Here is a 27898-nt window from a genome sequence, read left to right on the forward strand (position 1 = left end):
ACGTGGCTAAGGGTCTCCTAAGAAGACTTGCCAAGGTTCGTTGCAATCCGACGAGTTTCGAGTAGTGCAGACGTCAAAACAGTTTCGAGAAATCCTACCTCAATCATGCTAAAAATGGGCTTTGAACTACAACACCATTATTGGAATGTCAGATGGTCTCCAAACCATCACCATTGGATTTAGAACAGTCGAAAATCCCTGGGTACCAATTTTTGGTGCATTTGGACGTGTCTGGAGAAAGTTATAGCCATATTACCCAAAATGGTTAGGCTGTACACTATTACGGTGCACCGGCTAACCAATTTCCATTAATGGAAACTGTGTTTCACCAATTCGGGGGAAAACTTCACAAGGTCATATCTTCTTTATCTCGGGTTAGACCGAGTCTAAATTTTGGGAGCACGTCTATCTCGTTGATATAGTCAATTTGATATGTGGCACACACGGTGACATGGCCCAAGCCGAAAAAATAGAAGAGAAACGTTCGTCGGAAAAACCCAAAAGTTGCAGGGAAATTCCAGCCACGTGTCTCACCGATGAAACTACCATATTGCAGCGCTCATGCGTTGGATCAACCTCAAACCAGACGCATTACGAGCACGAGGTCAGAGGCTTCATCTGAGCCAAACCTCGCACGAGATGGACGGTCTGGTTCGACGCATGATGAGTCCAAAGTTGCTGCAATTGCAGCCAACGGAAGCCACACTCCGACCAGAGTTTTCCAATTTGGAAAACAATTATCCGGGCAACAAATCGAGCTATTCTTTTTGCAGAACGATCTAGAAACTTGTTCGTTACGCTACAATGAAGAAATCAGGGAAAAAACACTGAGAAACGGGCTGAATCTTAAAAGTAAGATTGCACGTTTTTCCATGTTTTTGCCACATCATGATCATGGCCCGAAACTCAAATCCACGGCCCGAAATTGGTACTAAGATGATCGTCTTCACGAATTCATCAAGAAAAAAATAATCTTTCGACTGATGGTGACCGAAAAAATGCCAAATCAACCATAGAAAGTTTACACAATTGAACGGCCATGACAGTGACTGATTTGGAATTACTCAGATTGTTGGTGCAGGGGCAAAATCATCATTTTGCCCCATTTTCTTAGATTTTCTTTAATTATTTTAATGCCTAATTACCATCAATTAGGTCAAGTTTTAATCATTCACCCATGTTTGGGCCTCACTTCTATATAAAGAAAGTATCGTCTCATTGTAAAGGACCCCCTTTTTTGATGAATAAAAGATTTCTTTTTGCTTGAGTGTTGGGTCACGGCTAGGAGAGAGAGGGAGGAGAGAGAAAATTCAAACAGGTACTCTTAAAGTAATTTTCTCTTTCCTCTTCTTTTTCTCTTCTCTCTCCTCTTTCTCTCGTCTTTCTCTCGCTTCTTTGTCTTCCTTCTCTTTCCTCTCTTGCTCTCTCTCTTCTTTCTCTCTTATGACTCTCTCTTCTTTCTCTCTCTTCTCTCTCCCTCTCTCTTCTCTCTCCCTCTCTTTGCTCTCTCTTCTTTTTCTCTCTTTTGTCTCTCTCTTCTTTCTCTCTCTTATTTCTCTCTTTCTTCTTTCCCTTTATCACGCATGGCAGTGCTCACTGTCGAGCGCGATCTTCTTCATCTCTCTTCTCCTCTTTCTTTCTCGCTCTTTCTCTCTCCTCTCTTTCTCTCTCTCATTTCTTTCTCACTCAGCAAAAAAACTTTTCTTAGGCGACACTACCCATGTCATCCAACAAACAAAAACAAAATTTCTTGGGAGCACTACATGTGCCGCCCAGTCAAAAAAAAAAAAAAATCTTGGGCAGCACTGCCTGTGCTCCCCAGCCGAAAAAAAAGAAAAGAATTTTGGGTGACACTACCAGAGTCGCCCAACCAAAAAAAAAAAACAAAATCTTAGGCTTGCCCAGCCAAAAACAAATCTTGAGCGACACTACTTGTGCCGCCCAACCAAAAAAAAACAAAATCTTGGGCGACACTGTCAGAGTCGCCCTGCCAAAAAAAAAAAAAGTCTTTGGCAACACTACTTGAGTCGCCCATGTTTGAGGGTATTTTTCAAGACATGTATTCTCGATGTGAAGAAGAAGAGAGCAGTTCGCGACCTAGGTCTACAGGTACCATAACACCTGTGGACTACGGGAGCCGTATGATAGTAAGCCTTAATCCATAAGTGAAATTTTTGACAGGCTCAGAATGGCCTGAAAATGTGCAGAAACATGGCTAAGGGTCTCCTAAGAAGGTCTGCCAAGTTCGTCACAATGCGACGAGTTTAAGGCAATGCGTATGTTAAAACAATTTTGGGAAATTCTACCTCTATCATGCTAAAAATGGACCCTGAACTACTATACCATAATCGAAGCGTCAAATGATTTCCAAAGCATCGTAGTTGGATTCAGAACATTTGAAAACCCCAGTTATCAATTTTTAGTACATTCAGACGCTTCTGGAGCACATTATGACCAAATTACCTAAAATGGGTGGGTCGTGCACTATTACGATGCGCAATCAGAGAATCAGTTTCCATTAATGGAAACTGTGCTTCAACATTTTGGGGGCAAACTTTTTATGGTCATATCTTCCTCATCGCAGGTCGGATCGACCCTAAATTTTGGGAGCATGTTCGTATTGCCGACCCAGTTATTTTGATATGTTGCACGCTTGATGACACGGCTTGAGCCGAGAGAAGTTTGCCGAAAAGTTTTAAAAGCAGCAGGAAATTTCCAGCAGCATGTCCCCTCGATTGAACGCCGCTCGCATGTCAAATCGACGCAAAATCAGACCCGTTACGACCACAAGGTCGAGAGCTTTCTCCGGGTCGAAGTTTGCATGTGATGGATGGTCGGATTCGTCAGAAATCAAGGATGAACAAAGGCAAATTCCAGCCATCGGAATCCAAATTTCGGTTTCCAATTTGGAAAACGGTCTTCTGGGCACCAAATCGCACCGTTCCTTTTACAAAACGATCGTGGCAACATGCTCGTCACGCTACAACAAAGAAATCAGCAGAAAACACTAAGAAAGGGGCCGAACCCTAAATCTAAATTTTCACGTTTTCCCGTGTTTTTGCCATGTCATGATCGTGGCCCAAAAGTCCGATCTATGGCTCGAAATGAGTATCAAAATGATTGTCTTCTCAAGTCAATAAGAAAAGAATAATCTTTTGGCCGAATGAAGACCAAAAGGGCCCCGAACAGACTTTGAAAAATTGCAAAGGTTGCATGGCCATGACAGGGAGTTAATTAGAATTTCAAGTTTTGCGGGTAAGGGGCAAAATCATCAGTTTGTCTCTAATTTTTTAATTTTATTTAATTCATTTAATTCTTATTTTTCCACAATTAGGTTTGAATTTGATCATCCACCTTCAATGGTACGAGCTAGCCTCATCAGCATATTGCGCACTTTATGTCAGCATGTCAAGAAGGGCCTCGGATGGCAAACTCCTTCTCTGTCAATTTGTGGAAACTCTAGAGGGGTCGGCATTCAAGTGGTATGATCATCTCCCTCCAAACTCTGTTCACATATGGGAGGAGATGGAGCATCTCTTTTATAAGAATTTCTATGAGGTTGAGAGGGAAGTGCAACTCATATAATTACTTACCATGACCCAAGGTCTAGACTAGCCCGTTGATTAGTTTATTATCAAATGGAAGGATCTAGCTGCTTACCAAAGCAACCCTATGCCATAAATCGACGCGGTACAGACCTGTGTCTGTAATATGCGGCCTAAAATCTCATTGCATGTTGAAGCCTCAAACACCACTACCAGTTCAGAACTGATATCTAAGGCAGTCCAGATCAAAAGCTTGTTTAAGCATCACGAGGGAACCATGTCACGAATCACGGATAGAGGAGCTAATCGGTATGCTAGTAATAATCGCACCAACCCACAGGGCAGTCAGCAAAAGGGCACGGTTAGTGCAGCAGTCACTGTCTCCACTGCCAAACAGGAAGCTGACCAGACCCCTCTTCAGACCTTAGATATTTCGCGGGGCTTGTTGCCTTCAAATACTCAACAGACCCTTCAGCAAGGGTAGCAGCAGCCACAATCCTATAATAGGGTGCCACCACCCGAAGGCCTCTATCGAAAGGACTACTGGGAAGAAAAGAGGAATAAAGTCTATAGCTTTGATCAGGAGTGGGTCCCAACACTCCTCTGGATGTTGTTGAAACATGGGATGATTATCCTTCCTGAAGCAAAAAGGTCAGACGAAGTCGAACTGGTAAATAACAAGAGGTATTGTGCATATCACCGGATGTTAGGGCACCCTGTCCAAGATTGCTTCACTCTCAAAGACCATATCGAGGCATTGATTCAGAAAGGGCAAATACAGTTGGATAGCCTCAAAAAGGTGTTTGGTACCACTGAGGCCTCCCACATGGTCGTTATTCAAGAAGAAGAACAAGATCAAGGGGTGCATCTCGATGAGCTGCCACTCGACCTTCTTCCCACAATATTCACTATGATGGTACATAAGGGAATTATTTCCCCCCATCCATCGCGGTAGCCCGAGCACATAGTTCAAGGGACTGAGGATCTTTGGTGCCCATACCATCAAATCGTGGGCCACGGCATATTTCAGGGCTTTGGCTTCCGAGCCTTGATAGAAGAGAAGATAAAAAGGCGACGAATTGCTGTGGAAGTCTTAATCCTCAGTCAGGATACGCATGTTCAAGAGCCAGACCCGACGAAACGGAAGGTCACTCAAGAACAACCTTCACGAGAAAGTGCACCTATTGAGTCCCCTGACTCTAATGAGCCCTCTACTTCACAGCCCTGGCAAATTTACAGGGGACAAAGTAGGATGAAGTTCATGAAGAAGGAGGCAATTCGTCAAGCAAACATGGTGCCTAGACCCTGCATGCCCCTCCAGCCTGTTAATGTCAATAAGAAAGGGAAAGATAGGTGAGTCACGCGAATAAGAAAGGGAAAGATAGGTGAGTCACGCGAGTCACTCGCCGAAGGAGAAGGATACCACAACTCCCTGTTGGAGCCGTATTCCCCCCACCTATCCCGCCTCTACCAACTTTCTAGGACTTCCTCCCTGAAATGGTCACATCATCCAGCAATGACCATGCTCTAGGTTTGCACATCGAAATTACCCTAGGGGGAACAACTACCCATGTCTCTACTCATACGTCCAATAAAGGTGAGGACTTAAAAAGCAACCCTCAATGGTCTAAGCAAGGTAAAGACCTTAAAGATCCCTTGCACACGTCCGATAAAGGTAAGGACTTAAAAAGCACCCCTCAACAATCCAAGCAGGGTAAATACCTTAAAGATCCCATGTACACGTCCAACAAGTGTTATGACATTAAAAGATCCTCGATCACGTCCGATGAGAGTGAAGACGTTGAAAACCTCTTTGATTCCAATACAAGTGATGACCCTAAAAGCTACCTGGCCCTGTCCAACTTGAGTGATGACCCTAAAATCTCTCTCCCTTCTTCTATCCTCGATTCTTCAAGCCCTTCTTCTCTCATCATGTCTCTCTCAGAAGTTACTCTAGATTGCCCAGACTTTGAGGGTCTTGATGAAGATTTAAGATTTGTAATATCAGTAAGTGGCATCACAAGCAGTTAAAGAAGATGGTAACACAAGTAGCCAGATTCTCAACGGTTGCTAATGCATTAGCCTCCAGATCAGAGAAGAAGCCCCTCCCCACTCCTGACGAGCTGATTGAGCGATATCGAATTCCAAGACCCAAAACGTCTCGATGGCCCCCTGAGCCTGACCTAGAGCAGCAATGGAGAGATAGAAAGGGCAGAGCTACTTTCTCATGAAGCATGCCATATGGTGCAAGTCACAGAGGGAATAGTCAATGACAATCAAATCAATTTGAGATATGGGAAGACACTCGAGCCACTCGTGTAAAAACCGAAACAACCAAGACTCTTGAAATACCCTGGTTTGCCACTGATATCTTACCCAAATGCTCCAACCAATCCACCATCCCTCCCCAAATACCCTAGTCCACCATTAGTTCCATACCCGAACCCATCCCTGACATTCCTCTTAAACCCTCAACCTTCTCATACTACACCAACCCCACTTCCATCACCACCTGCCCCGGCTATGCCATCAAACCAGCCTACATCCATTCCCACCAGCCCATCTGACCAATCGACACCCACCTCGGCTGTGCAGTCAAGCCAACCTGCCCAACCCCTCCTGGCTGCACAATCTAGCCAATCCACTCCTACTCAATCTACCCCGGCTGTGCAGTTAAACCAGCCCGCACCCACAAAAAACCCTCCTAAACCCGTTCCACAAAGGCCAGTGGCGAACCCCAAAGCCCATGAACCAGATGATGACAAAGTCAAGTATGATGTGGTTGGACACTTAAGAAGACTCCCTACATTATTCAGTGTCTATGACGCTCTCATGTTATCAAGAGACTATCACATGGCTCTCATACAAGCTCTTTCTCATCCTGAAGTATACGAGATCGAGGTTAAATGGATCAAAGTAAACCCGACAATCCTTAACAACTGCATGACCGTCACTTTCTCTGATGACGACCATCAATTGGGTGGGAAATTCCACAATCGCCCCCTCTTCGTGACTGACGAGTTGCATGCCCATCCTATCAGCCTGATAATGCTCTATGGAGGTTTTGTAGTAAACCTCATCCCGAGAAGAGTTCTCACTCGCATAGGGTTGGGCCCCGAAGATCTCACGCCAATGACCCTAATAGTTCAGGGGTTTAATTAGTCTGGAGAGAAGCTTGCACTATTCGTCTTCGTCTTAAAATCAGTGATTTGAATGATTACGCCCAATGCCATGTGATCGAGACATATACCTCCTATAACGTCTTGCTTGGTGATCCCCGGATGCATGATCAAGGGTTGGTGCCATCTACGCTGCATCAGTGTTTCAAATACAACCGGGATGGGAGACAATATACGGTTATGTCGATAAAAGACCTTTTCCCATAGCTGAGATTCATTATACGGATGCAAATAATACTTTGGCAAACCAGAGTCACCTCAAGAGACTGTGACGGCTGCAAAAGCCAATACCATGAAGAAGACGGAGGGTTCCTCCCATGATGATACAGAAGATATGGGTAGAACGCTCCTTGGCATGTTCCAAGAGGAAGCGAGGAATGGAAAGATACTCCCTTTGACTTCAATTCATGCGAATGTTTCCTGCTCCCCCTTTGAGGAACCACCCGGACACTGTGAGGGACAAACCTCATCCCTTATTCTCCCGATTCCAAAATCGCACATAGTGACAATGAAACCAGAACCTGCTGCAAAGCATGATGAGGTCGTGGACATTAACACTCTGGCACCAAGGGTCACTTACACGCTAGATTGCCAAAAAGTCTTGCATATATCCATTCCCCTCTTAAAGGCAGAAGCATTAAGGCAGACCATTGAAGCCAGCTAAGCCGACCGCAAGATCTTGTGCATCCCAGCCTCTTTAAAGGGGGAGGACATCACTTACCTTAAGGTCCACTTACATGTGTGATTCTAAAAACGTTTTGCATATTCCAGATTCCTTGATTCACCCAATTACAATTGGGGCTCCATCATCACCGGCTCAGGTTCCTAGTAACACCCCTCTCCCTGAGCTCGACCACTTAGATCAGGCCACCATTGCTGATCTAAGGAAGCAAACTCAAGAGCTCCTTGGCCAACTAGAAGTCATCAGAAAAGGGAAGACTAAGATGGAAGAGGTCCCTCTGAAATTTACAGCCTCAAAGCCATTATTAGGGTTCATTTCGGAGACCCAAAATCCTAAAGTCCTTGGGGTCATTAAATATCCACCCTATAAAGATGCTAAGGTGCTGCCGGAATGGGGCCTCTATAGCCACCAAGCCCATCAAATCAGGAGGAAGATGAATTATGAGCCCATGACCAATCAAGGACTAAAAGATGGCAAAGGGATGATTGCCCCATTCAAAGTCGTTGAAGTAGTTGTTGCCCAGTACGACACAAGAAAGGGAGTCAGGTATACCTGCACTTCTCACTCCTCTGCCAAGCAACATGAGGCTTGTCATACAATCAGTATAGTGGCCCTTCCCGATTCATCACTGCCATCTTCTGAACTCTCACGCCCATCACCTCCACCTTTTGGATCTTCCCTCTCTCGGCCAGATCCTCGTCAAACTATACACACTGCCATTACGGTCTCGGAGGCCCGACCCTAAACATGCCCTTAGGTCTTAGTGTACGACCCTAAAAGCACACTACCACCACAGTCCCGGTGGCATGACCCTAAAAGTCACCTCCTTAAAAGGCAGACATGATGAAAACCTGAAAGGGCATCATGGGTAAGAAGGTCAAAATAAAAGAAAGAAAAAATGATGGGGCATGGTAGTACCATCAGCTATCGTGAGTAAAAGACGTCAAAAATAAATAAAAAATTGGGCACAATGACGACCAGAGAGGGCATCGTGAGTAAAAATGAGGAACTGGCAGATATGGTGTAAAAACCACGGGCAAAAGCGCCACAAAAAAAATCTCTCACGGGGTTTTCCAAAAACTAGAAATCGCGCATACCCTAAGGGCTTGAACAAAAACCCAAAAGGGCATTTAAATCAAAGGCCCATGGCGGGCGGACGTATCCACAAAAGGGGATCACGATAGTCTGCAAAAGCAGCAACCAACGGCAAAAGGATACAAACCACAAGAACAAGAGAAGGCAGATTAAAGCATAAAACAAAAGGTGGTATTTCATTCCATGTATTCTATCAAGGTCCATGTACAAGTATGGGCAAAAAGCAGTAAAAGAAGGGTGAGAAAAAGAGCATCCTCAAAATGGGTTGACGACCTTGTTAATTTTTTCTCTTGCTATCTCAGAGTTCGCGATAGCCTGCTGTGCACGTTCCTTGAGATTAGTCACTGCTTGGGCAGCCTGTGACATAGAACTAGTCTCGGACTCGATGGTGCGACCGAACCCCTCCAGCTCATCTGATAAAACCTGGCTTTCTGCTCTCCACCGGTTGACCTCTCTCTCCAGCTCATTATACTCTTCCAACATCCCGCCTTCAAAGCCCTGATTTTTGTCAAATGGGTCGTCCCTTGCTTACTCAAGGTGGACTTTTGAGCTATCAAAGCGGCCTTCCTCTTAATGCATGCATTTACTTGCTTGCGATGATGCACAAGCAAGGCCTCCGACGAGGCCAGTTGTGCTCCTTGTAGCTCGCTCTCCTCTGACTACTCTCTTAAAGCCTCTGCTCGCCAACTCTCCAGCTCACATATGAGATTGTCAAAATGAGCAAAGGCTTCCTTCTCACAGTCTAAAGCACTCAGAGCCGCAGTACAATTGCGAAGGTTAACAATTTCAGGACCAATCTCCGCAAGGTACCGTCCCTTTAATGATTGGAGACTCGATCGTAGCATGCCCATGACCATGGCAGACTTTGTGCTAGAAGGCGGATTGATCGTGGGCAAACTTGGGGCCGAAGTCACTTCAACCGAAGCGACAAAGGTAAAAGCGGCAGCCATCTCTGGGGGCACATCAATAGGGCCCACACTAAAAGATCCTTCTAGCTCCAAACGAGACTTGACGTTTGATGACACAAAAATTAGAGCCTCAGTTACATCAGTTGCATCAGAATGAGGAGCCACCACAGGTTGCTCGAACACCATAATGACATCAAGGTCTTCCCCTAGGATAACGTCCACGACCCCACTGGTGGCCACGCTAGCTGTACAAGTCGTCTCCATCACTAGAGGAGGGTTGCTCTCCTTGGGACAAGAAGTCAAGTCAAAGCTAACCGTCCTGGAGGATGCAGGTGCAATTGGCATCAACTCTCGCACTGATTGCACTAATGAAGGAGTGCCCTCCGACACAGAAGGAGCACTAATAAGATGAAAGTCTCCCATAACAGCTGGGGTCACAACTCCAATCTCAGAAGAGGCTGGGTGAGGGGAACTAACCACAGGTTGAGACACAAAAGGTAATTTGGTCATCCTGTCACTCTTTCGCTTAAGAGAAGGCTATTGTGCAGACTCAGACTCAGAGACATCCGAGGTCACCGACTTCTTCCTCTTCTTCTTCTCTCTTTGGGGTGGCGTAAGCCTCTCTATAGCGTGGCCATACCAAAAGCCAGCATCGGGCATTGAATGAGGACCATTGCCAATAAGGGCATTGTAATCCTGAGTTAGATGTCCCTCTCGACCACCAACCTTTCAGCTTTGTCTCCATTCAAAGATAGAACAGAGATTGTCGAAGAGGGTCCCTGTACTTTCTTTGAGAGCAAGGACCTGAGGTGATTCCTCATCCACTATCATCGTCCAGGGCAGGGCACCCCAAGCTGCCCCCAATCCCTGGGGTACTACAGCTCGAAAAGTTTCTCAAATGTTGGCGGCACAAATTTCTTCCCTTGTTTGGTGTCATGACGTCAGCTGCTGTTCTCCCCCTTCCAAGGGTGGTCCACCTACCAATACCAATTGTTGGTGATCCTCCACCAATGCCAGTGAGCTTTCATGGCCTAGCCTACCCTGCCATAGTGAGGGACGACAAACTTGTTCACCTTTGTGAACTCGAGGCATGTCGCCCAAGCTGTTCTCACATGCACCGCCTACCACGACTCACGGTAGGTACCCAAGTCATCCCTCTTCCTCTTGGAAACCTCCTTCCCATAACACTTATCAAATAAGATAGGGAATGGGCATCCCTGATTTAGCCCATGCTGATGGGCAAAGCGATGAGGATAATATGCTTCGAGCTTAGAACCAAACGTCGTTCTAAAGGGCAGGATGCCTTCCCTTATGCCCAAAAGAAACATCAACTCAGAGATGCCGATAGAGGCACCATCCAGCTCTCGACCCAGCTGGTCCACAAGAGTAGGATCAGTGCAGCACCTATGGGAAACAGGTTACAAAGGTGAAGACGAAGTCACCACCAAATAACCTACGTGCATGGCCAGGGGTATGGAATGTAGCCTTTTGCCCCACGATATTCACAAGTTGGGGCATACAGTTCCAACCAAGGCAGTGTTAGTTGCGTACGTGCTTGCGAAATAAGCGGAGAGCCAGCCAAACACATAACGGGCTGGGAATGTTGTCTTGAAAGTCCCAAGGAAAGCCTCTCCTCCCTCCAAACCAGGTCCATCTCCCCCTCTAAAAGGGTTCCCCAGAGAAATTGCTGCCCCCAGGCCATAATAGATATTGCACAAGACCGGCTGTGCAAGGGCATATTGACGCCCACACGCCATGTCCCAAGTTGCGAAGAAGCAGCCTGGCCGGATCATGTCACTTGACCCAGGGAGGGAAAACTTGCAGATGAAGAAGGCCAAGTAGGCAGCGAGGTATATGCCATCTTTCATGGACTGGCGTACAAAAGTGACACGAATAACCTCCACCTTTTCCGTGCATTTTCCACCCAGAATGCAACACTCCAGTTCGGTGGCATCAGGGTGCTCCCCGTAAAAGAATCTTACCTAGCAGGAAAAACTCACTTGACCATCACTGGCCTGTGTGCTAAGGAGCTGGTAAATCTCGAACATCTCCCAAAGGTTGGGAGGAGGGGCTTCACCTCCCGGTATCCCACCAAAGATGACAGAGTTGTGAGGAACAAACTCGTCATACATGGCCCCCATCAACGACAGGCCCCCAACGAAGTGCAGGTCTAAGAAGGAGATCCCTCCCTCACTATGACCAAAGAGCCATGTTGTTAACATGGCTCCAAGTCTCTAAAAGTGCTCTCATGGTGTTTGGGCAACTGTCAAAGTACTCGACAGAGCTCTGTATGGCCGTGCGCAAGGATGAAAGGTTGAGGATGTCCTTGTAGATGTGTAGCACTCGAAAGGTCCAAGGGGTGTAACCTCTTAGGAACTTATGCTCCCCTTGCATGTGAAGCCCATGAGGAGACCAAACCAACCCCATGTTTTGGCATCTGCTTCCTAAGAGTGGGGAGATCCTCACTAGAGGCTAGATCGTAGTGCAGGAAATGAAATAATGGAATCCCTCTCTTGGACTATAGATTCGCCATCATCAGTCTCACAAACATGGAAGCGAGCAGTCTCGCTAGCGAAGGTGACACTTAGAGGCTACTCCATAGTACAAGTAGGTTCTGTGAGCCATATGAGCTCTCCTCTGACTAGACTAACACCTGTAAAGGTGTCAGTCTCAAGTTCGCCCAATTTAGGAAGATTCTTGCCCTTGGGCATGTCATCTAAAAATGCATGAGGAGAGAGGTCAGGGGCACACAAAAATCAGGAAAAAACAAAAGAAATGAAGAAACAGGACCTGAAAAAATTCGACGGCATCTCCCCTGTAAATCGGACTTCTAACAAAAAGGTGCCCAAAGGAGTTAAAGTGCCCCAGAGGATGCTCAGGGAACTGAACTGTGGGACGTACCCAAGCCAGACGGACCCCAGCAGAGCCCCCTTCCATTTAAGTGAAATTCATGTGCAAATGCTCAAAAAGGCATCAAAAGTGCTTAGAAAGCATTAAAAGTGCCCAAAAGGTGGGAACAGCGCTCTAAGAGCATAAACAAATGCTTAAAAAGGAACTTGAAATGCTTCAAGTGCATTTAAAATACTTGAAAGTGCTTAAAATGCTTGAAAAGCACTTAAAATGCTCGAAGAGTGCTTAAAATGCTTGAAAAGCACTTAAAATACTCGAAGAGTGCCTAAAATAATTGAAAGGCACTTAGAATGCTCAAAAGTGCTTAAAATACTTCAGAATGCTCAAAAGCTGCTGAAGATGCTTAAAAGGCGCCAAAAGTGCTAATTAAGTGATTAAAAGTGCATCAAGATATGCAAGAAGGCTTTCTTTTAAGCGCTAAAAAAAATGGGGCATTTAACTATGTTAAATTAAGCACTAGGGGCACATGGAAGGAAAAAGAGCATGGAAGGGAGAGGGATTCACGGAACTCCTTGGTGCCGGAAGCCCTGGCCATCTGCGCGAAGATAAGGGCCTGCTTCAAAGCTCCCTGACCACCTACACCCCACCTTTCTTGCTCTCCCAATTTCCCTCTCTAAATTTTTGAAACGAGTAAGAATCACTCAAAAGGGGACCACCTCCACCTTGTTATACCCCACTTCATAAAGGTCCTCTTTCCCCTTTCCATTACTGCCCCTCACAAATCTTGCATTCCATTCACGTCCATGAATGCCTCCGCATCATTTCCAATAAAGAAGGAGGGTGTTTTAGGAAGGCCAATGAGCAAAAAGACCTCACTGCCCTCGGATCCCTTTTTTGAAAACAAAATAGCTCAGGGGCAAAACGGTCAACAAGGGGTCAAAAGGTATCTGAATCACGCGAAATCAGCGTCGGGACATGCAAAAAATTTATCAAGCAGGGAGGGTCACATCCGCTGCCCAAAAAGGGTCTTCGGGTTGAGCCTCCGAGCCCATTTAGGGCACGACGGATCCCATTTTGTCTCTCCTCTTCTCTTCTCACGCAATGGGCTGGGCTGGGCCACCTGTCCCGAGCCCGGGATCTTGCCCTTCAAGCTGCCGAGTGAACTCCTCCCCTTCGCCGTAGTGGGTTGGGTTAGGTGGCCTACCTCGAGCCCAAGCCCAAGATCTCACCCTTCAAGCCACCACCACACGATCTTCCCCTTCTCTGCAGTGGGCCGGGCTGGGCCACCAAGCCCAAGCCTAGGCCCGTAATCTCCACCCCTCCTCCATACGTGCCACCATCATGCGCACATGCCGCTTTCACCGTAGTGGGCCGAGCTGGGCCACCAAGCCCAAGCTTATGCCCGAAATCTTCATCTCTCACGCGCACATGCCACATTTTCCGTAGAGGGCCGGGCTGGGCCACCAAGCCCAAGCCTATGCTCGAAATCTTGCCCCTCTTCCACGCGTGCCCCCATCACGTGCACATGCCACCTTTGCCGCAATGGGCCGGTCTGGGCCTCCTGTTCGGTGCCCAAGCTCGGAATTACCGCCTCTCTCATGCAACTCACGCGTGCATGCTCCTCTCCTCACACGGCATGTCGGGCTGGGCCTCTTCCATGTTCTCGAGCCAGGGGCCTCCCCTTCTTCCACTTGCATCTCTGCACGTACATTCCCCTCGTTGCTATAGACCGGGCATGGCCTTCTTCCTCGAGCTAGAGCCCGACAACCTCCTTTCTCTCACTCTTGCACACTTCCCTTTTTCACGGATTGAGCTGAGCTCCAACTCAAAATCTCAATCCCACATATCCCCTATGTGCTCCTCACTCATGCGTGCCGCCACTCCAACTATCCCCAGTGAGTCGCATCACACACCACTAGCCATTCCCAATAGGTCACACCACCTCACCACTCACCATCCCCAGTGAGTCACGTCATCTATGCCTTCCACTTCTAATGAGTCATACATTCCATCACCACCCCCTTCATCTCTCATAAAAGCCCACTCCATTCCCTAGTTGGTCAAGCCACCCCAAACCCATCTTCCCTCTCAAAACCATTGTTCACCACCATGCCCACCATCAAACCACCTTCACCTCACCATTCCCTTCATCATGGCTGAAATTAGCCATCTCCTTGTAAACCACCCTCATTACTCAGAAGCTCGTTCCAACCCCCGGTAAGAAGCACCTTCCATTGCAACTTCATTCGTCGTCCACAAAAGTCTCCTACCATTATCCCTAGTGAGTCGCACATCCCGCCATTGACCCTTCATCATGCATGAAGACTCACTCCATTCCCCAGTGAATCGTACCTTCCATCACCATTCCATTCATCTCTCATAAAAACTTGCTCCACTTACCAGTGAGTAAAACCACCCCGAACTCACTCTGATCCTCGGTGAACCCTTACCATGTTTGAGCCTCATTTTAAAATACAATGAGCGCTACCACCCCAATTACCCATCTTCATCTTGAAAACCATTGTTCACTTTCATCATCATCCAACACCAATTCCATTTATTTATATGTAATAATAAACAAATATGAGGGGACATGGTCATGAAACCATGGGTAAAAGTGCACAAAGAAAAAAAGGACATAGTGAAAACCCGAAAGAGCGCCATGAGTAAAATTGGCAGACGGGCACGTGTTGAAAAACTTGAGGGAAGAGATGGACCCACTCCTAGGATTAGGGGCAGTGTCTTGAGACTATCGATCGCAAAGATCAGCCTTTTACCAGAATTTTGAGAACTCTGTAAATTTCTATGTCCCTCTCCATGGCCATGAAACTCTTCTTAAAGAGGGATGGAGGATATCGTTCTCCAACGTTCGGCTTCCTCCTAAAATCTCTGAGAAAACGTGGCCCTGTAATCTTGAGAAGTGGGTGGTTACTTTCTAGCCATTAGATAACGACACTTTCTCTCTTTAAGAAGCCTTCTTTTTTTAATGATAAGCATTAAATTATAAGAAAGAGAAATATTGCACGTTTAAAGGCCCCTTAGCCACACACACGTACCAACATCTCCCACTTGGCCATGAGAGCCAGATATATTGAAATATCATAAAGTCTTTACCACTTAATGAATTTAACATTTATGTACATATTTTTGTCATGAGGCTTTCACGCAAGTGCAGTTATACATCTCATAATAAAAAAATATCTAAAATCATATCATGGTTTTTCACGCTAAAGCGGTTTTTTCTCTCATGACTAAGACATCAAAAAATATCCCATTTGGGGGTTCCTGACTTAAATATTTATAAGTCTCATCAAAGCTACATGTTTTGATAATATTTATACACTCACTCCCTTTGTTAAAGGGTCTGCAATCATATCTGAAGATGGCAAATACCTTACAGTTATTTCATTCTTTCCAATAATATCATAAATATAATGATAATCAATTTCAATGTGCTTACCCTTGGAACTATAAGTTTCATTTCTAATTAATGAAATAGCAGCCTCATTATCACACAAAATTTTGACAGGTCCATCGGCTATATTCTGCTTCAAATCATTTATGAAACATTTAATCCAGACGGCATAAGTTGTAGCAATGGTACAAATAATATACTCAGCCTCCATAATATACCGAGCTACACAACCTTGTTTCTTACTTGACCAAGAAACACATCCACCTCCAAAGAGGAATACAATTCCTGAAGTTGATTTTCTATCATCTGGGTCTATTGTAAAATCTGCATCAGAGTACCCAGTAACCTCTAAGTTGTCAGCTTGAAAGCACAACTTGTAATTTTTAGTTTTCTGAATATATCTGAGTATCTTTTTTACAGCTTGCCAATGAGTCATCCTAGGATTATTCGGAAATCTACTTACAAGGTCATATACATGACTCAAATCAAGTCTTGTACACAACATGGCATAATTTATGCATCCTACAGCTTGAGCATATGGAATTCTTTCCATTTCAGCTTTGTCACTATCATTTAATGGACACAATTTCTTTGATAATTTCAAGCCTTTACAAACAGATGTATCAATGGGCTTTTTAAATAATTTTCTTGAGATAAAAATAGAAGTCTTGAACTTCTAACTCTTGTTATCTTAATGCCCAATACATATGAGGCTTCTCCCATATCTTTTATCTCAAAATGGGAACTTAGTCATTATTTTATATGGTTAATCATACCAATATCATTACTGGCTATTAAAATATCATCCACATATACTGACAATATAACAAAATTGCTCCTACTATTCCAAACATATACACAATGGTCTAACCTATTGGCTATATAACACATTTCAGTGATTGCATTATGAAAAGTAAAGTACTATTGCATGGAAGACTGTTTTAGACTATATAAAGATTTCTTAAGTTTATATATTTTGTCTTCTTGGCCTTTAATTACATATCCCTCTAGTAGTTTCATGTATATATCTTCTTTTAATTCTCCATTTAAGAAAGCTATTTTGACATCCATCTAAAATAATTTTAAATCATAATATGCAACTAATGCAAGGATGATCCTAATAGATGAAAATTTTGCTACTAAAGAATAAGTTTCTACATAATATATGCCCTCCCTTTGGGTAAATCCTTTAGCTACCAACCTAGCTTTATATTTATCAATGGATCCATTTGCATTAAGCTTTTTTTTTAGGACCCATTTGCAACCGATGGCTTTTCTAACTTTAGGGAGGTCAACCAACTCTCAGAGTTGATTTCTTTTAATATAATTAAGTTCATCATCCATGGCTTGAGTCCACTCGGCTGAGTCATGTGAGCTAATAGCTTCATTGTAGCTACGAGGTTCATCTATTGTATCCTCACTTATTGAAAAGTAATTATCTTCATTCATAAATACAAAAATTCTTCTAAAGTCGTAGGTGAGGCTCTAGTTCTTTTAAGCCTATCTGGTATACTTGATTCAATTAAATCATTCTCATCAAATGTAGAGGGAGTCTGAGAAACAGGATCTTCCAGACCCTTATCTTTATCAATTTCATGTAAGTCAATAGGCTTATTTAAAATATTTTCATCATCTATATTTTCTAAGAAATGAGCATCACGACTCTCTACTAATGATCTAGAATCATGGTTATAGAATCTATACCCTTTAGAATTTTCTGAATAGCCCATAAAAGAGCATTTTATAGTTTTACTTTGTAATTTATCTCTATTTTATAGTGGTATACGTACATGTGCCCAAGAACCCCAAACTTTCAAGATAGTAAGGTCAGGTTTCCTACCTATCGATAATTCATATGAGGTCAAGTCTATAGATTTAGTTGGAACACGATTAATGATATATATTGCAGTGTTGAGAGCCTCACCTCAAAAATGAGGTGATAAATTTGAATGGCTCATCATGGACCTAACCATGTCTATTAGAGTTCTATTTTTCCTTTCAGCTACACCATTTTGTTGTAGTGTATGTGGCATAGTTGTTTGGTGAATTATACCATGCTCTTTATAAAATTCAGAAAATAAGGCGAAGCAATATTCACCTCCCCTATTTGTTTGAAGAATTTTAATATGTCTACCTAACTAATTTTCTACCTCAACTTTATATTCTTTAAATGTTTCTAATACATCTGATTTCTTACTAATTAGGTATACATATCCATAATGTGAATAATCGTCTATAAATGTTATGAAATATTTCATACGTCTATGTGTTTTCACATTTAATAGGCCAAATATATCAAAGTGAACAATACTAAATAGTTCACTAGACATTTTCCCTTTAAGGAAAGGGCTCTTAGTTCATTTACCAGAAATACATAGCTCGCATGTTTTGAACACATTTTCTCCTACATTGGGGAGTAAGCCTCTTTTAAACATTTGATTCATTTTGTCTTTATTTATATGTCCTAATCTTAAGTGCCATAAATATAGATCATCCATACACATAAAAGCATCAAAAGAAGCATCAATATAACCAGAAAATGATGAACTTTCATTAATATTCAGTTGGTACAAATTATCAACTTTAGTACCGTACACCAAATCTCTAGAATGCTTCTCAATGGTAACCCGACCAGACCTGAACTTTATTTCATAACCCTTATCGTCTAGCCTTGGGACAGAAATCAAATTGCACCTCATATTGGGTCTATACAATGTATCAGTCAATAAGAGATTTGTTCCTCCTATTAAACACAGCTTGAAAGTACCAACACCTAGTATATTGCAGTAGGTGTTATTTCCCATATAAATCCGCTGGTTACCGGTTGCAATCTCTTTCAATTCTGTGAATTCATCCTTGGTCCTCAAGACATGTCGAGTGGAGGCTGAGTCGACCCACCAATTCCTCAAGTCATGATCGGCAACTATTGATTCTATGACTACACAAATCAAGTCCTTTCTCTTATTTTGATTATTTCGAACATGGTTGTTATTTTGGTTCCTATTTTTATTTTTCAGTCTAGGACAATTAAACTTGATGTGCCCAATTTTCTTAAAATAAAACAGGTCTTCTCAACCTTATTCTTTAAAATTTCTCCTCATTCCTTTATACCTATTATTTTTTTGATAATTGAAAAGTTTCTTGAGGATCTGAGAAGATGAACTTTGGGCAAAGTGGAACTCATTTGACTTCTTCATCATTCTTCTCTCAACTTCAATACTAAGATGCATGGGAAGATTTAACATAGTTATCCCTTGTGCAGAACGGTTCAATGCAATTACAACAGACTCCTAAGATGGAGGGAGACTGTTGAGGATAATAGGCACTTGCATGCGATCGGGTACTGGATTCCCAGTTGTAGCAAGGTCCTTTGCGAGCATTATCATTTTATTGACATGTTCGGTCAGTGAGTCTATTTCTTTCATTCTGCAAGAATTGTATTTTTCTAACAACAATTATATATGGGTCTCAGAAGTGGTCCCATACTTTTCAGATAGGGTGCCTATCATACTTTGAGCTGGGTGTACTCTAATTAAATCATCTTCTATAAAGCTCAACATAGTAGTCCTAGCTACTTTGTCACCTTCTAACCATTTTTCAAGTCACCTTCTAGCTTGACCATTGGCATTAGGCTCTAAAACTGGTAATTTTGTTTCTAGGACATAATCTACCCTATCTTGAAAAAGAATATATCCAATTTTTCTTTTCCACATAGAAAAATTGGTCCCATTGAGTTTTTTAAGTTTGAACAATTCTGATATGACTAGCCTATATGTCATTTTTAAATTTTTAGATAATACTTAAAAGTTCAAAAACAAATTTAATTGTGTTTAAGAAAAGATTGTCTGCTAGCTAAATCAATAAGTTTGCCAACTCTCAATGAGCTGCAACTTCAAAGAAAAATTTTCTCGAACAGTTTATGTTCGCACTGCTATGATGCAACAAAAAATTAATAAAGTAAGGAAACAACTACTTTTATGTCAAATCTTGCATAAGAATAATTTTCATAAATATCTAAATATATCTTAGCATAAGATAGAGAGTCTACAATGATATTTGATATTTTTCAACAAAAAATATGACATTGCATAATCACAAAAAAAAAAAAAAAAAAATCACAAAATCAAGATCATGAAATTTTTTAACTTAAAGAGACCAAAGCATAGGATAATTATGCAATGCAGTGATAATTATTAAGCAAATAAAATATGTTGAAAATCCCTAATTTATAGGTCAAAAAAAAAAAAAGAACATGCAATTGATCTGTAAGCCTTTACTCCAATAGGATTGGCGCGTGCATAATAAGATTCAATAAAAAAAAAAAAATATGCACTAATTTTCATCAACAAAAAGATGGAAGAAAGAAGATACAAGCCGCCTGATTTTCAGCAGTCCATGGTCAGTAAAAAAGTATATAACAATATGCAAATTTAGATGCCCAGCTACCCTGCATAGAGTAGAAGAAAATTTTTTTTTTTCTTTTTTAGGGACAGTCTTTGCAAATTACTATTATTATTATTATTATTAATTTTATCAGAAAATAGAGAGAAGAATTATTTGTCTTATTTTTTGTTACTTGACCATGGGCTCAAGTATGTACTGCATCAGCAACTTGGTCTTATAGAGAGAGAAAATAACTACATAACTTGTTCCTACTTTAGAGAGAGAACCTAATATTGAGGCGTAGAGAGAGAACCTAATATTGAGGCATATGCTAAATCAAGATAACTCTTCTGCAACAACCTTAAACTTATTTTCTCTCTCTCCCTATTCTTTTGATGATTCTTCTGGCGTCTCTATCTCTTTAACTTTTCTCTACAAAAGATTAAACAGATGACTAATCATGTAAGCCAAACACAATCTAGAGAGAGAAAGTATGGCACAAGAATTTATGGAGAGAAAATATTCCAGAACCAACGATACCAGTAAAAATAAACACTGAATCGCGAATGAGGAGCAGTAAATTACGAGGGAGAAATTCATAAAAAACAAATAAATAAATTCTGACTATTAAATTTAAGGTTAGAAAAAATTTGCAGCAAGATATACGTGAATGACAAAGCACAATATCAAAGTTACTGTAAATTAAACTCAAGCAAAAAAATAAGATATAAAATACCAAAAAAAATTGGGACCTGTAGGTTATGAGCCCACCACGCTTCCACAACCTGCTCGGATACCAATGTTGAAAACTTGAGAGAAGAGATGGACCCACTCCTAGAATTAGGGGTAGTGTTTTGAGACTATCGATCGCAAAGATTAGGCTTTTACCAGAATTGTGAGAACTCTGTAAATTTCTGTGTCCCTCTCCATGGCCATGAAAACCTTCTTAAAGAGGGCTGGAGGAGGTCGTTCTCCAATGTTCGGCTTCCTCCTGAAATCTTTGAGAAAACGTGGCCCTGTAATTTTGGGAAGTGGGTGGTTACTTTCTAGTTGTTAGATAACGACACTTTCTCTCTCTAAGAAGCCTCCCTTTTTTAGTGATAAGTACTAAATTATAAGAGAGAGGAATATTGCACGTTTAAGGGCCCCACGGCCACACACACGTACCAACAGTATGGTCATCAAACCATAAGTAAGAGTGTTCTGCAAAGAAAAAGCCGTGCACGGTGAAAACCTGAAAGGGCACCGTGAGTAAAAATAAAAAGGAAGGTGGACGTGACCATGAAGTCACGGGTAAAAGCTCCCAATAAAAAGGAAATTGGTGAAAACCGTTCCACGGCGCCGCTTCCCCCTCCGTTTAGATGAAAACCCGAAAGGGCATCTGAACCAATGAGCAAGTTGATGCAGCAGTCGCCTTCACAGGCGGCGTCAACCAGCAATCCAGACAAGAAAGCCTGGTAGTTTGGGAACCGATTCCCCCATAATAGGGTACCCTGCTACAAGGAAAAAAAAAAAGAGCTTAAGAAAATTCCAACAGTCTGGATCTATCCATGAGAAGAACCCAAAGTCAGAAAAATCAACAAGACAGTCAGCCAGAACTCCAAGCTAAAAGAGTTCATTTCCAAGAAGTCACCAAAAACAAGAAAGTCATGCCGACAAGTCGAGGATGCTCCCAAAAGGCAATTGACTATCAAGCCAAACCAATACCTCCACTGACATCCAAGGTAGCAGTCTCCCTAAGGTTCCCAGTTGTTGATGGTTTAGACTTTCGAGATGGCCAAAAAAAAGCCCCTGACTAGACCCTCGTCAAAACCTCTACCTATCGATGGTCCAGAGTTTTTTGGATGGCCAACAAAAAGCCCCTGACTGGATCCAGTAGACTGGGGCCCAAAGAGGCACCCCACCTGTCAAACAAACTCCAAACCCTGGCACAGCAGTTCATACGTCCCATTAAGGGCCCCTCGACTGTCTATCCAAAACACAAACATCTCCTGAAGCGGGAAGAAAGCCCTTAAGCAAGGCCCCCGCCAAAAGATTAAAAAAGAAACCATCTCCTAAAGTGGGAAGGAAGCCCTTAAGCAAGGCCCCCACTAGAAGTTCAAAAAAAAAAAAAAGGAATATATGACTGATTGGGAAGGAAGCCCTTAAGCAAGGCCCCTGGTTGTCAGACAAACATCAATTCTGACTAATTGGGTCTACAAGACCTTAAGCAAGGCCCCCAGTTGTTGGAACTAAAAATAAAGGACTCTTGAAGTGGGAATAAAACCCTTAAGCAAGGCCCCCGCCAGTAGCTCACGTCTCTTCTCCTCCAAAGTCTTGACGCCACTAGGTTTACAAGCCCTTCAACAAGGTCCCCCAGTCATCTAAGCACCTCGATCATCGCCTAGGGAAGAAGCTTGACAAGACTTGTCCTTTGTCGGTCGTGCTGATGCCGATGGCCGAGAAGAAAAACAAAAGTCGAATGATCGATTTTGATTCTGAATGTTTTCCTTCTCACTTCTCTCGAAGCACAACATTCAGTGAGGCAAGTTGTTTTAAGTTATTTTTCAACACTTGTTTTCCCGAGGCGAATAAGGAGGAAGCCAATCATGACCGAGGCCCATAGGTACCAAAATACATGTGGGTCACTGAAGCACTATTGAAATAAACCCTGATCTAGAGTACATTTTTGAAAGACAATAGATTGTTCCCAAAAAGCATGTGGAGGTAGCCCATGACTCCCTAAGAATACCCGCCAAGTTTTGTCATGATATGACGACATTAAGGCGGATCAGAGACAAAATTAGTTTTCAGATTCGGCCTCTAAAAAAGTGAAAATGTACCCTATAACTACAGCCCTATCGTCGAAACTTGATATGAAACCAGACCTCTCCCATTGGAATCAGAATGCCCAAAAACCCCTAAATATCGAATTTCAGCTCATTCAAACACTAATGGACCATTATGTGGCCAACTCACCTAAAAAGAGTGGGTTATGCACTATTCTGGTACACCCTCAGTGAACCAGTTTCCATAGACGAAAACTGTGTAATGTGATTTCGAGATCACCTTTGAAGGGTAATAACTTCTTCATCTTAATCCAGATCAAGCTCAAATTTCACGAGGATCTTCGTCTCGTCGGCATGCACATTTTGATATATGGCACGACTCATGACGCGACCCGAGACGAGAGAAATCTTAGAGAGAAGTTGCTTAAACAAACTCATGTGTTGCATATTTTTGGAAGAATAAGATCCCTTCAATTAAATGGCCACATCATGAATCCCCAATAACGGATCGGCTTGAAAGTGGGTCTGTTGCAACCATGCAGTCAAGGGCTTCGATTCAAGCTAAGCATCATGCATGATGAATGGCCAAAAGGGTTGTATTTTAAGGTAGCAAAAGCGGCATTTTTCGGTGACCAGAATCCAATTTTCGACAAGTTCCCCAATTCGGCAAGTCGCGATTCAGACAACAAATTGAGCCATTCTCGTTGCCAAACGATCCTAACGACTTCTTCATCGTTCCACAATAAAAAGATCGATAAAAAATGACGAAGAACGACCAAGATCCGAGATCTAAGATTGCACATTTCTAATCTTTTCATGAATTTTGCTGAGAACTCAATGCTTCGATTCGAGGATCAAAAGATATGTCAAAACAATCGCCTCGCCGTGACCATCACGTTCGCGGCATTCTTTTCACCGAAAAGTTGCCGAAAGGACTCGATGAGCCTCGAATGATCATCATGGTTCATGCCCACTTTTTGGGGACCATCTTGTCATTTTGAAGATTGTGGGTAGGGACAAAATGGTTATTTTGTCCCAAAAATGGGATTCAAATTTAATTCATGAAAATTGTATTTTCTAGCAATTTCAGTTATTTTGAGCGTCCACCCTTGTTTCAAAGGGAGCTCTATACAAGCATTTGCAACCCTAAGTTCAAAAGAGGGAAATTAATGAGATTTGGCCCCCTAAGCTTAAGGATTTAATTTGAGTTTTCCCTTAGTTTGCAATACTTTTCTCTACCCCTGTCCATCCAAAGAGAGGAGAGAGAAAAAAATTTCAATAAGCCACTACCCCTAGAACTTCTCACTCCTCACTTGGAATCTCTCATTTCTCACTTGGGACTCTCCACTCCCGACCTAGCCACCGGTCCGGTTCAAGAATCCGACTAGGTAATATCTTTCTCTTTCCCTCTCTTTCTCTCTCCTCTTTCTCTCTCTTCTCTTTCTCTCTCTTCTCTTTTCCTCTTTTTCTTTTATCTCCATTCTCCTTCCCCCTCTCCTCACGGCCAACCGGGTCAGCAGCTAAGCCGCGGGCCTGCCTTCTCTTCCCCCTTTCCCTCTCTTCCTATCTCTTTCCCTCTTTCCTCTCTCTCTCTTTCCTTTTTTGTCTCTCTCCTCCTCTCTCTTCTTCTTTCTTTCTCTCTTCTCTCTCCTTCCCTTTCTCCTCTGTTCTTCTCTTTCTCTCTCTTTCTCTTCTTTCTTCTCTCTTCTCACTCTTTCTCTCTCTTCTTTCTTCTCTCTTCTCACTCTTTCTCTCTCTTCTCTCATTCTCTCTCTCTTTCTTCATGGCCAACTGGGTCGATGGCTAAGCCGTTGACCCGCCTTCTCTTTCTCCCTTTCTCTCTCTCTCCTCCCTTCTCTTTCCTTCCCTCTTTCTTCCTCCTCTCTTCTCTTTCCTCTACTCTCTCTCTTATTTTCTCTCTTCCTCTTCCTTTCTCTGTCCCTCCTCTCTCTTTCTTTTCTTCTCTCTCCCTCCTCTCTCTTTCTTTTCTTCTCTCTCCCTCCTCTCTCTTCCTTCTCTTCTCTCTCTCCCTCTCTCTTTCTCCTCTCTTCTCTTTTTCTCATTCTCCTCTCTCCTCCCTTCTCTCCTCTCTCTCCCTCTCGCTCTCTCATGGTCAACCGGATCGAAAGCTAAGCTATCGACTTGCCCTCTCTTCTCCCTTTTTTTCTCTCTCTCTCTTTATTCTTTCTCTTTCTCTCTCCCTCTTCTCACCTCTTCTTTCTCTTTGTCTATCCCTCTCCCTCACAACCAATCGGACTGACGGCTAAGCCATCGGCCCATCTTTGCTTTGTCCATTTCTCCTCTCTTCTCTCTCATTTTCTCCCTCTCTCTTCTTTCTCTTCTCTTTCTCCCTCTCTCTCTTTCTCTTTCCTTCTCTTTTCCTCTCACTCTCTCTCTTCTTCTCCCCTCCTCTTTTTTCTATTCTCTCTTCTTTTATCTTTCATTTTTCTCTCTCCTTTTTTCTCTCCTCTCTCTCCTGCTCGCTCTCTCATGGTCAACTGGACCGATGGCTAAGCCATTGGCCCGCTCCCTCTTCTCTCCTTTTTTGTTTATATTTCTCCCTCCTCTTCTTTCTTTCTCTTTCTCTTTCTTCTTTCTCTTCTCTTCTTTCTCCTCCCTTCTCTTTTCGTCTCTTTCTCTCCCTCTCGTCTTCTTTTTCTCTCCCTCTTCTCTCCTCTCTCCCCTCACTCTCTCATGGTCCACCAGATAGGTGGCTAAGCAACCAACCCGCTCTCTCCTCTTCTTTCTTTCTCTTTCTCTTTCTTCTCTCTCTTTCTCTCTCTTTCTCCTCCCTTCTCTTTCCCTCTCTTTCTCTCTCTTCTCTCCTTCTCTCTCACTCTTTTTTCACAGCCAACCAGGCTAGCATGCCCACCATCGCTTTCTACCTTTGTCTTTATCTCTTTCTCCTCCCTTCTCTTTCTCTTTCTCTCTCCCTCTTCTCTCCTCTTCTTTCTCTCTATCTCTCCCTCTCCCTCATGACCAACCAAAGCGGTGGCTAAGTCATCGGCCAGTCTTTGCTTTCTCTTTCTCTTTCTCTTTCTCTTCTCTCTCCTTTTCTTCCTCTCTCTTCAGTCTCTTCTCTCTCTTCCTCTCCTCTCCTCTTCATTCTCTTATATCTTCTCTCTTCTTCTCCTCTCATCTTCTGTCTCTTCTCGTTTCTATCCTCCCTCTCCCCTTTTCTTCTCTCATCTCGTTTCTCTTTATTTCTCACCCTCACTCTCTCACGGTCAATCGGTCCGACGGCTATGCCGCTGGCTCGCTCTCTCTTCTCTCCTTCTCTCTCTTTCTCTCTCCTCTTCTCTTATGCCTTCGTGAAGAGGGATATGTCACAGTTAGCAGAATTCATAAATTGACCTCTGGTGGCACAAGCTTTTGACCAACCAAATGACGTCTAAATGCTTTCAAACTACCCCCATTTGAAAGACATATATGTCTAGTATAAAATTGGATTCGGAAGCATGTCAAGATTTTCTATGATTTGGAAACGGTGTTCATTGTTTTAGAGCAATGTCTCTGTTATGGATGTAAAAAATTTCAGAATCTTTCCATTTTGTTGTAACGGTTAATTAGTCGACCAAAATGCCCCTTATTTAGCCCCAAATCAGTTCTAAATGAAAGATCATCAAATACTTGACTAAGTATAAGTATGATGTGAAATGGAATGTACTCATGAAATCATTCACTATGCATGGTTGAAAGTAGTTATGCTTATGAAATAGTGAATGCTACTGCTTGTAATCCAATGAATGCTTATGAGGCATGTTTATGAAAGACATGTATGCCAATGAGTGAGTGAGTGCTTATAGAATATGCCTGACTCAGATGGAGCAGACTACGAATATAATAGATCATCCAATTGTAGTATGTGATGACGGGATAACTGCATGTGATAAGTGCAATTGATAAGTGCATGTGATAAGTGTTATGTGAAAATGAATGTGCATGATGTTGAGACATGTTTTGTTATGATGTGTGACATGTTGTGACTGATTGGCATGGTTTGAACATATTCCATGACCATACTAAGATATGTGATACTGTGATATGTGATTAACTGGCATGCTTTGAGCGTATTGCATGACCATATTGTGATATGTGATATTGTGATATGTGACTGATTGGCATGCTTTGAGCATATTGTATGACCATACCGTGACATGAGACTGATTGGCATGCTTTGAGCATATTACATGACCATATTGTGATATGTGACTGATTGGCATGCTTTGAACATATTGCATCACCATACTGTGATATGTGACTTGTCGGCATACTTTGAGCGTATTGCACTGCCGACTCATGACCTCTTCGGCTCGCCCAATGATGATAGGACGGGAGTCTGATAGATGATGATAGACGGTCGCTCCCCCATTCATAGTGATTGACACCCTAACGGTGTGATGCTCCTAGACAATGTGGCGTAGAAAGTAGTGTATTGCAAGGCCATCGCCTATCGAAAACCGCAGGGCGCGTTAGGGACTGTGTGTGTGTGTGTGTGAAGACATTACAAAGTGGGATACCCACTTGTTATTGTCTTCCCTCTTGAATGATGGTAGAGGCCATAAGCAATGAGATTGGCTTGGCCTAATAAACGGGGCCTCTACTTCGGGACTAGGTGTACTCGTTGGTGTTGAATTGATTTAAATTTATGGCTTAGTGAGTCGTTATGACACTTGTGCTGATAAGACTTGATAGACTGGTGCTTTAAAATGATGCTTGTGTTGTTATTATTACTCATCTTCGAAATGAATTGCTCATGACTCCTTGCTAGATATTGTAGTGAAACACGGCATCTGATTCTACTTACTAGGCTTTATAGCTCATTTATTTACTATCTATCCTTACAGAGTAGAAGTTGTAGGTCAAGAACAGTCTGTTGAGTGATCATTCTGGTAGCTGAAAACCTGCACCTGTCGAGGAGACTTTTTTATTGTATGTGTTTGATGGTCGTGGGCCATGTTCTAGTTTTTGTTGGAGCTATGTATTTTGTATATGGCCCTTTGGTGCCTTGAACGATTGTAATACTCTAAGTTGGTATATATATATATATATATATATAAGTTTCAGTTTTAA

General features: G+C 42.8%; 1 long non-coding RNA gene across 1 annotated transcript in view; it reads left to right on the forward strand.

Moving 5' to 3' along the window:
* Positions 1-27898, forward strand: part of LOC148783133 (uncharacterized) — a 53101-nt gene extending 25203 nt beyond the window's left edge. The window contains exon 2 of the long non-coding RNA XR_016049313.1: positions 27673-27898. This is a non-coding gene — a long non-coding RNA (uncharacterized LOC148783133). The remainder of the gene's footprint in view (positions 1-27672) is intronic.

This window comes from Amborella trichopoda, chromosome 2, assembly GCF_054954075.1.
Source record: "Amborella trichopoda isolate Santa Cruz 75 chromosome 2, AtrichopodaSantaCruz75HAP2 v2.0, whole genome shotgun sequence".
Classification (NCBI taxonomy): domain Eukaryota; kingdom Viridiplantae; phylum Streptophyta; class Magnoliopsida; order Amborellales; family Amborellaceae; genus Amborella; species Amborella trichopoda.